Source organism: Pinus tabuliformis, chromosome 1_2, assembly GCF_031772625.1.
Source record: "Pinus tabuliformis cultivar Carrire ecotype Pingquan chromosome 1_2, CPIR1, whole genome shotgun sequence".
In the NCBI taxonomy this organism is placed as follows: domain Eukaryota; kingdom Viridiplantae; phylum Streptophyta; class Pinopsida; order Pinales; family Pinaceae; genus Pinus; species Pinus tabuliformis.
This window is the reverse complement of record NC_142298.1, coordinates 63603293-63612011: the sequence shown is the minus strand read 5'-3', so window position 1 is coordinate 63612011 and position 8719 is coordinate 63603293.

The following is an 8719-nucleotide window of genomic DNA, read 5'->3' as shown; positions in this document are numbered from 1 at the left end:
CATGTTTCTTTCGTCTAATGTCAATCGTTGCTTATTGTTGCTTTGAATTCTTTATCATTGTTATGATTGATTTATCCTAGATACTATCGGGGATGAACCTCGCTGGTTCCCAAATCCATAGGATTTCGAGATCGAAGCCTTCTAGCCCCCTACCTAAAACTCCAAGAATTAGCCGTGGAAATTGGTATGATTTCGCTTGGTAAAAGGTTCATTGAATCTACTGTTTGAGGGGCCATTAAATGGCAATTGTTTGTGCAATGATTTGTAGAGAAAACTGGAAGAGACACAAGTAAAAACTAAGTTCGAAAATAGCCAAGAAAATGGCTAATCTAAGAGGATCAGAAATGTGTCAGAAATATGAAATTTTGTTCAAGTCAATTTGGCGTATGGTTTATTTGGGTTTCAAGTCTACTAGGTGTATATTGTGCATTGGTGAAGCTCACTGCCAGGGAACCACCCCCAAGCAATTCCACTTTTGGTTTTTGCCATTCCACTTTTCGAATCTCAGCCAGCAGACCGAGAGAGCCAACAAGCAAATATCTAGGTGTTGAAAAATCCAAGCATGTCACCAAGAATCAAACATTAAGTGCATGCCAAGAAAGAAGAAGTGCGCTCACGAAGAGAACTCATGAATATCAAATGCACAACGCATCCAATAAAGAAGTGAACACATTTCCATATATGCGTTTTAAGAAACATTTTAGTGTTGGAACTTGGCAGTTTCATGCTTCTTCGTGAGACCAATATAAATGTATTGTTTCAACGTCATTGGTGGTAGATTTATGCAACATATTTGATCATTTAAGTTTAACAGATTTGCCTTTTCTTTTCCTACAAAGAATTTGCTCTTTATATGTGCTGGAGTTATTGGGATATTCTTTAGGAACTAGCAGGCATGCAAATTTATATTTTTAAATCCCTAATTCCCCTCATCATTTGCAAATTGTTCATCTGCATCTATGCTCAGAGAAGACAACTTAGCTTCAGAACGTTTGTAAGACAGAAAATGAAAATTTTAGCAAATATGGAGGTAATAATAAACACCCTATGGTGTCAGAACAATGTTTTCTTGGGTTTCTTTTGAGCCATAGCATTAGAGAGCCGTATATTGGTGAGGGACCTTTAACCCAATGCATTAGTGGCTTCATACATGTGTGATTGGGGGTGCTCATCTTTGTAGGCAGAAGAAAGGAATGTCATTGATACATTTGTGATTATTGCTTTCAACAGAGCTCTCTAGAGTGTTATCAATCCCAGGTCTGGCATTTACAAAATGTGACTCAACTCTTAAAAATGAGGTAACATTCTCTGCACTTTTAGAAAAGAAAGAAAAATTGAACACTTGTTTCTGCAATCGCAGAGTATGGATATGTTGTTTGCATGATATCAAGGGAAATATCTTATTCAGCTGATGTATTCCTTACCTTCCCGTGCTATTTGTAATCGTGTTGTTAAGATACTTAATAGTTTTCTTATGCACAACACTCATGTGTGAAATTTTCTAATAGTGATTTCTGGTCAAGTTTCCCAGCAGATCTATTTGTACCCTGAATGGCAGTCACTATTTTATCATAGAAATTTATACTTGAAAAGTGCTGATCTTACATTCATAATAAGGCCTCATGCTAATTGGAAATTAGTCTTGAATCCCTACAAATTACACAATTTAATTAATGTCATAATGGAACCATTTTTACAGCCAGTTTGATGATTTAATGCACCTGTTCGAGATATTCAACTTTGTTTCTTCAGATTGAATGTGGTTGTGGGAAGTCATGAAGTCGTTGTCGATGATGGTCAGTGTAATAGTTCTGTTGTATTTGGCAACAATGTTGAAGATCCAGTAGATGCTCTTAATGTAAAACGCTGGAACAACTCTTGATTTCGTTTTTGGGAGGTATCATCTTTTCTTCTCCCCATAAAGATATAAGCTATGGAGGATGAGTGGATGGCTATAACGACTTTGAATGTGTAGTAATCCTCTGGATGGTATTTATTGTGAGAATGTCATGCGCTTGAAAAGGTTTCCAAATCAAAAGAAAACACAGCTTGGACGTACACATTCTTAAGGAGAAGGCCATAATGAAGGGTTTGTCTTCCTCATTATCTGTACTAAAGATCCTCTGCATACATGCCAATGAAGAATTTGTTGCTATTTTGTTGAACACATATCTAGCCTGTCCTTTGGTAGAAATTCTACATGTACCATTGAAAGAAGCTTCTGGATGTAGGGAATTGGTGATGCAACATATATTCATTATGTGAGTAATAAGGAGCGGAACATAGATTTTCCCAAAGAAACTGAGGAAGATGAAGCCCTAGAAGAAATTCTTATCAAGGCATTCATCGATTGGAGAAGCAGGTCAAAGATGGAAGCTTCTAGCTACTTAGGGTGTTTAAACTCCTATCACTGATTTATTAGATTGGGGATGTTGTAACATTTTCTTGGCAGAATGATACAGTTAAAACTTTTGAGCTTTTCCAGAAATCCACCATCTTTGTAGGAAGAAGAAAGGAATGTCATTGATACATTTGTGATTATTTCTTTCAACAGGGCTCTCTTGAGTGTTATCGATCCTAGGTTTGGCATTTAAAAATGTGATTCTGCTCTTAAAAATGAGGTAACATTCTCTGCATTTTTAGAAACGAAAGAAAAATTGAACACTTGCTTCTGCAATGGCAGAATATGGATACGCTGTCTGCATGATATCAAGGGAATAAATTATTCAACTGATGTATTCCTTACCTACCTATGCTATATGTAATCATGTTGTTAAGATACTTAACAATTTTCTTATGCACAACACTCATGTGTGCAATGTTCGAATAGTGATTTATGGTCAAGTTTCCTAGCAAATCTATTTGTATCCTAAATGGTAGCCACTGTTTTCTCATAGAAATTTATACTTGAAAAGTGTTGATCATACATTCATAATAAGGCCTCATGCTAATTGGAAATTAGTCTTGAATCTCTACAAATTACACAATTTAATTTATGTCATAATGGAACTATTTTTACACCTAGTTTGATGATTGAATGCGGCTGTGGGAAGTCATGAAGTTGTTGTCGATGATGGTCAATGTAATAATTATGTTGTATTTGGCAACATTGTTGAATATCCAGTAGCTGCACTTAATGTACAAGGTTGGAACAACTCTTCATTTCATTCTTGGGAGGTATCATCTTTTCTTCTTCCCATAAAGATATAAGCTATGGAGGATGAGTGGATGGCTATAATGACTTTGAATGTGTAGTAATCCTCCGGATGGTATTTATTGTGAGAATGTCATGTTCTTGAAAAGGTTTCCAAATCAAAAGACAACGCAGCTTGGATGTACACATTCTTAAGGAGGAGGCCATAATGAAGGGTTCGTCTTCCTCATTATCTGTACTAAAGATCCTCTGCATACATGCTAATGAATAATTTGTTGCTATTTTTTTGAACACATATCTAGCCTCTCCTTTGGCAGAAATTCTACATGCACCATTGAAAGAAGCTTCTGGATGTAGGGAATTGGTGATGTAACATATATTCATTATGTGAGTAATAAGGAGCGGGACATAGAGTTTGCCCAAAGAAGTTGAGGAAGATGAAGCCCTAGAAGAAATGCTTATCAAGGCATTCATGGGTTGGAGAAGCAAGTCAAAGATGGAAGCTTTAGCTACTTAGGGTGTTTAAAGTCCCATGAATGATTTATTGGATTGGGGATGTTGTAACATTTTCTGGGCAAAATAATACAGTTAAACTTTTTGAGCTTTTCCAGAAATCCACCAGCTTTATTGGGTGTTCTTATTCTCATAACAATTGGTATATGGCCCAAAGATTTTGTCACTGTATTCTTTGCATCATAGTCGAGCTGTAGTCAAGATATTATAGGGTTGCAATACTCAATGATTATCAATGGCATACCTTAGTGTGAGTACTATGACATGGGCATTATCACCTTTTGCTGCATCTATCACACAATGTTTTTAATTGCACCAACAAAAGTCATTGAATTGTAGTCATAACAATGCCAGGGCTCTATAATGAATGTGAGGCATATATGTTCATAGCAATGAGATGGAATAGTGAATGGATGGGCAAGCAATGTTCTATTTGCACTTCGTTTTATGATTGTGATATTGTCGGTGGCAACTAGATTAAACTTCCTCATTGGTCATATCAAAGATCTCTTAGGAATGGTTTATTTGGGTTTCAAGTCTACTAGGTGTATATTTTGCATTGGTGAATCTCACTCCCAGGGAACCACCCCCGCGCAATTCCACTTTTGGTTTTTGTCATTTCACTTTTCGAATCTTAGCCAGCAGACCGAGAGAGCCAACAAGCAAATATCCAGGTGTTGAAAAATCCAAGCATGTCACCAAGAATCAAACATTAAGTGTGTGCCAAGAAAGAAGAAGTGCACCCACGAAGAGAACTCATGAATATCAAATGCACAACGCATCCAATAAAGAGATGAACACATTTCCATATATACATTTTAAGAAATATTTTTGCGTTGGAACTTGGTAGGTTCATGCTTCTTCGTGAGACCAATATAAATGTACTGTTTCAACATCATTGGTGGCAGATTTATGCAACATATTTGATCGTTTAAGTTTAACAGATTTGCCTTTTCTTTTCCTACAAAGAAATTGCTCTTTATATGTGTTGTAGTTATTGGGATATTATTTAGGAACTAGCAGGCATGGAAATTTATATTTTTAAATCCCTAATTCTCCTTAGCATTTGCAGATTGTTCATCTTCATCTATGCAAGAAGACAGAAAATGCAAATTTTAGCAAATATGGAGCTAATAATAAATGCCCTGTGGTGTCAGAACATTGTTTTCTTGGTTTCCTTTGAGCAATATCATTAGAGAGCCGTATATTCTTCAAATTGGTGAGGGACCTTCAGCCCAATGCATCAGTGGCTTCATGGGATTAGATGTTCCTCTTCCAATAGTGGCAGATTTATTCAACATATTTGATCATTGAAGTTTAACAGATTTGCCTTGCCATCACATTCATCTCCTCCAAATTCAACTGAATTTCTTAATGTTGTCTCATTTTCTTCATGCAATCCTTCGGGAAAGCTTCCTATTTCCACCACAATCTAAGTGAAGATGGAACGGTAGCATTAAGAATTTCTGAAGTGAGTTTGCCCTTATTTTCTTATCGTTTTGGGAAATAAATTGGGGTTTATTAACATATTCCTAATTATTCACTGCATATCTCTGTACACAAAGCAAGTTCGTTTGGAAGGGCATCAGTCTGAATACAAAGAGCAGTTTTCTCTTATTTATTAACTGTTCAGTTAGGTTGGATAAAGAACCATCTAGAAGATGGAAGCAGAATATTGAAGAAACTAGTTTTGTTTGTAGATTTTGGGAAATCCTCTAAAGACCCAGGATTCGGCATCGACTAGAGAGACAATTTATTTGATATGGTTTATAAACAAATATATGCTTCTGCTAGCATGGGAAGAGCAGGTGGAGGAGCCATGTTTTGGCAGCTGATGGCAAAAGGAATGAGCTCATATAGAGATGGTATGATATTGTCTTGTCTCAGAGTCCTTCCACAACATCTAACACCAATATGATGCATGTTCACTCACGAGGATGCACAAAGACTTTATTTGTACAAATTAGTCCTCATGAAAATGACATGGGATAAACTCTGTGCTTATTAAACTTTTCCAATAGAGTTCAAGGATTAGAGCTTGGTCCTACTCGGAGGTAGCAAGATGTAAGTTTTCACTGTAGCATGGTCCTTGCCTTTTCTTGATATTTTTCTGACTCTCAAAAATTGTCAAAAAAACATTAATTAATGTTATATGCTATTGCCTTACGGCATTTCCATTGCAACATCTGGTGCAATTAAATTAATTAAATTGCAAAATGGTGTATAATGATGATTGAATAATGTTACAAATTTAAGTTACAACTCAAATTTCCAAGGCCAAAACCCTCAAGAAGTGCCAAGTTGTGTTCATGACTGCGCAGGATGAAAGACTCAGAATAACATCTGAAATTCTTAATAGTATGAAAATAATCAAACTACAAGCATGGAAAGAAAAATTTAAAGAGCTGATAGAAAATCTTTGAGCTGTGGAGTTCAAATGGTTGTCTTCAACACAATTTAATAGAACTTATGGTACCATACTCTACTGGATGTCACCCATCATTACTGCATCTATAGTTTTTGTCGGGTGTCCTATCATAGGGGATCCACCGTTAACTGCCACAACCATATTTACAGTGCTTGCAACATTTCGTGTGATACAAGATCCAGTGAGAATGCTACCTGAAGTTTTGGCTATGTTAATTCAGGTTAAAGTCTCCTTAGATCGTTTTGGACAAGTTCTTACAATATGATGAGCTGAGACTAGATTCTGTTGTGAGGAAAGAACTTTCCAGATCCTAGTATACCATCGAAATTCACCAAGCCATACTCAGCTGGGATCCAGAATCTTCATTGACAAAGCCAACATTTGAAGGGAATAAATCTGCACATTAAAACTGGAGGAAAGGTAGCAATTTGTGGCTTAGAGGGATCAGGGAAATCTGCTCTGCTATATACAATTCTTGGAGAAATCCCAAAAATTTCAGATGTAAGTTGAGCATTAACTACTCTTCTTGAGCAAAAGTAACCATTTCATAGTTCAACAAGATTGTAGATGCAGCTTTTTTGCTTTCTATATACATAAATTCTTCCATAAACTTTTTGATTGGACTACGTGCAGGTTGAAGTATATGGCAATGTTGCCTACGTGGCACAAACAACTTGGATTCAGAGTGGTACTGTCAGAGATAACATACTTTATGGGAAACCAATAGACAAAATTCAATACAAGAAGGCAATAAAAGCTTGTGCATTAGACAAGGATATAGAGAGTTTTGCTCATGGAGATATGACTGAGATTGGGAAGAGAGATTGAATATGAGTGGAGGACAAAAACAGAGGATTCAGTTGGCTAGAGCAGTATATAACGATGTTGACATTTATCTATTGGATGATCCATTCAATGCAGTCGATGCTCATACAACGTCAACTCTATCAAATAAGGAGGAGACATTACATAAGAGAGACTCAAAGACTTGCTAATATTGCTTGTCGTAGTATGAAAAATCTGGTTTACCTCTGTATCAGATCTGTAAAGATCTTAGAATGAGATCCAGACATATTAATGTGAAAATTTTTGTGCATATTAAATATAAAAGATTTGAGTTTTGGGTTATCAAAGCTATAGATTGAGAACTACATGGATCGCTTGATAGGATGGCTGGTTTGATTTGTATATCAGGATTGCTAGCTTCTTTGTGGTGGTAGTGTGAGATCAATTGGGAATTGCTACTCGTTTCATACTTCAAGAGGGAAATGAATTTCCCAATGATGGTGGTGATGAAGGAACCTAGCAAAAGCATAGAGAATAGCATAGTTGATTGGATAAAAAAATCAATTGTGTAAATACAAATAACACACCCTACAAAATGATGTCTTCTTGAATATTGATCAATATGAATGATTTTCCTTTCACAGTTCTTGTGTTTTGATTCTTTATGAATAGGAATTGATTCATTCAACTAAAATTGGTATTGTTGATTTTGATGGTACTTCTGTTCTCCAGCTTGATGATCGGGTGCTGTGCCGAATTTACAAGAAAAATGGTCATTCTCAGAGAGTACAAGGGGTAGAACGAGATGAATCACCAAGTGCAGATGAAGTGATGGCTTCTTTGCCTGATATTTATCAGCAAAAAAAACTGCAACTGCCCAACATTGCCTCTTTTAGTGGTTTGTTGGAGAGTGACGATCCTTTCATAGATGGTTTTTTAAACGATGAAGCCTTGGATGGCAATGGAAACAGCAGCAGACTACCTCAAGTCCAGTTCTCCAACCTCTCTCACAACAATTTCAGCAATAACAATGACAACAATAGCGATTCCCGTTATGAAGTTGTCCAAAAACAAGAAGAATTAGTAGTGGATAATGACAACAAATTCAATTCTCTCAAGAGGACCCTCTCCTTAGCATATGGGCACGATGAAACCAAACTTGCAAAGAGATTCAACAACATGCAGAACAACTATAGCTACAACGTCCACATTAATGTTTTAGCCTTGCTTAATTCAATGCAGCCCAATCAAACTTTCCAACAACAAAACTTCCTAAGCGCACTGCGTCATAAGAAATATATCCTGGCAGGGATTTAGTTCATCACAATGTGACATGGTTTAAGGTCTTCATATTTCTAGGCAAATACATTAGAATGTTGTTTGAAAAGATTAACATGCCTCTCCTTAAAAAAATTTATATCGATATGGATACCCAGTTGTTGTTCGCGTGAATTCATTTGTTTAACTTCACCTTCAACTAGGCAATCTTTAAGGTATCTAAACAAGTTCAGTGGATATGCATGACTACTTTTATTCCATTTCATAGGCACTTTAACCCCCGAATAGGGTTTTTGGCATGGCTTCCTCAATTCAAATTCATTATCATCGACCCTTGCTTTCAAAAAATCCCATTCACATTTCAATATTCTTCCACACACTATGCCTTACGGCGTTTCCTTTGCAACATTAGATGCAAATGCTAGTTGTATTATTTGTGAATTTAAATATTGGTTGAATAGCTTCAGCAGAGAGTATTTCTTGATGTACGGTAGAAGAGTGTAAGATCAGGTTATTGTATTTTACACCATGAGATTTTCAATTTACAATTACATTTCACT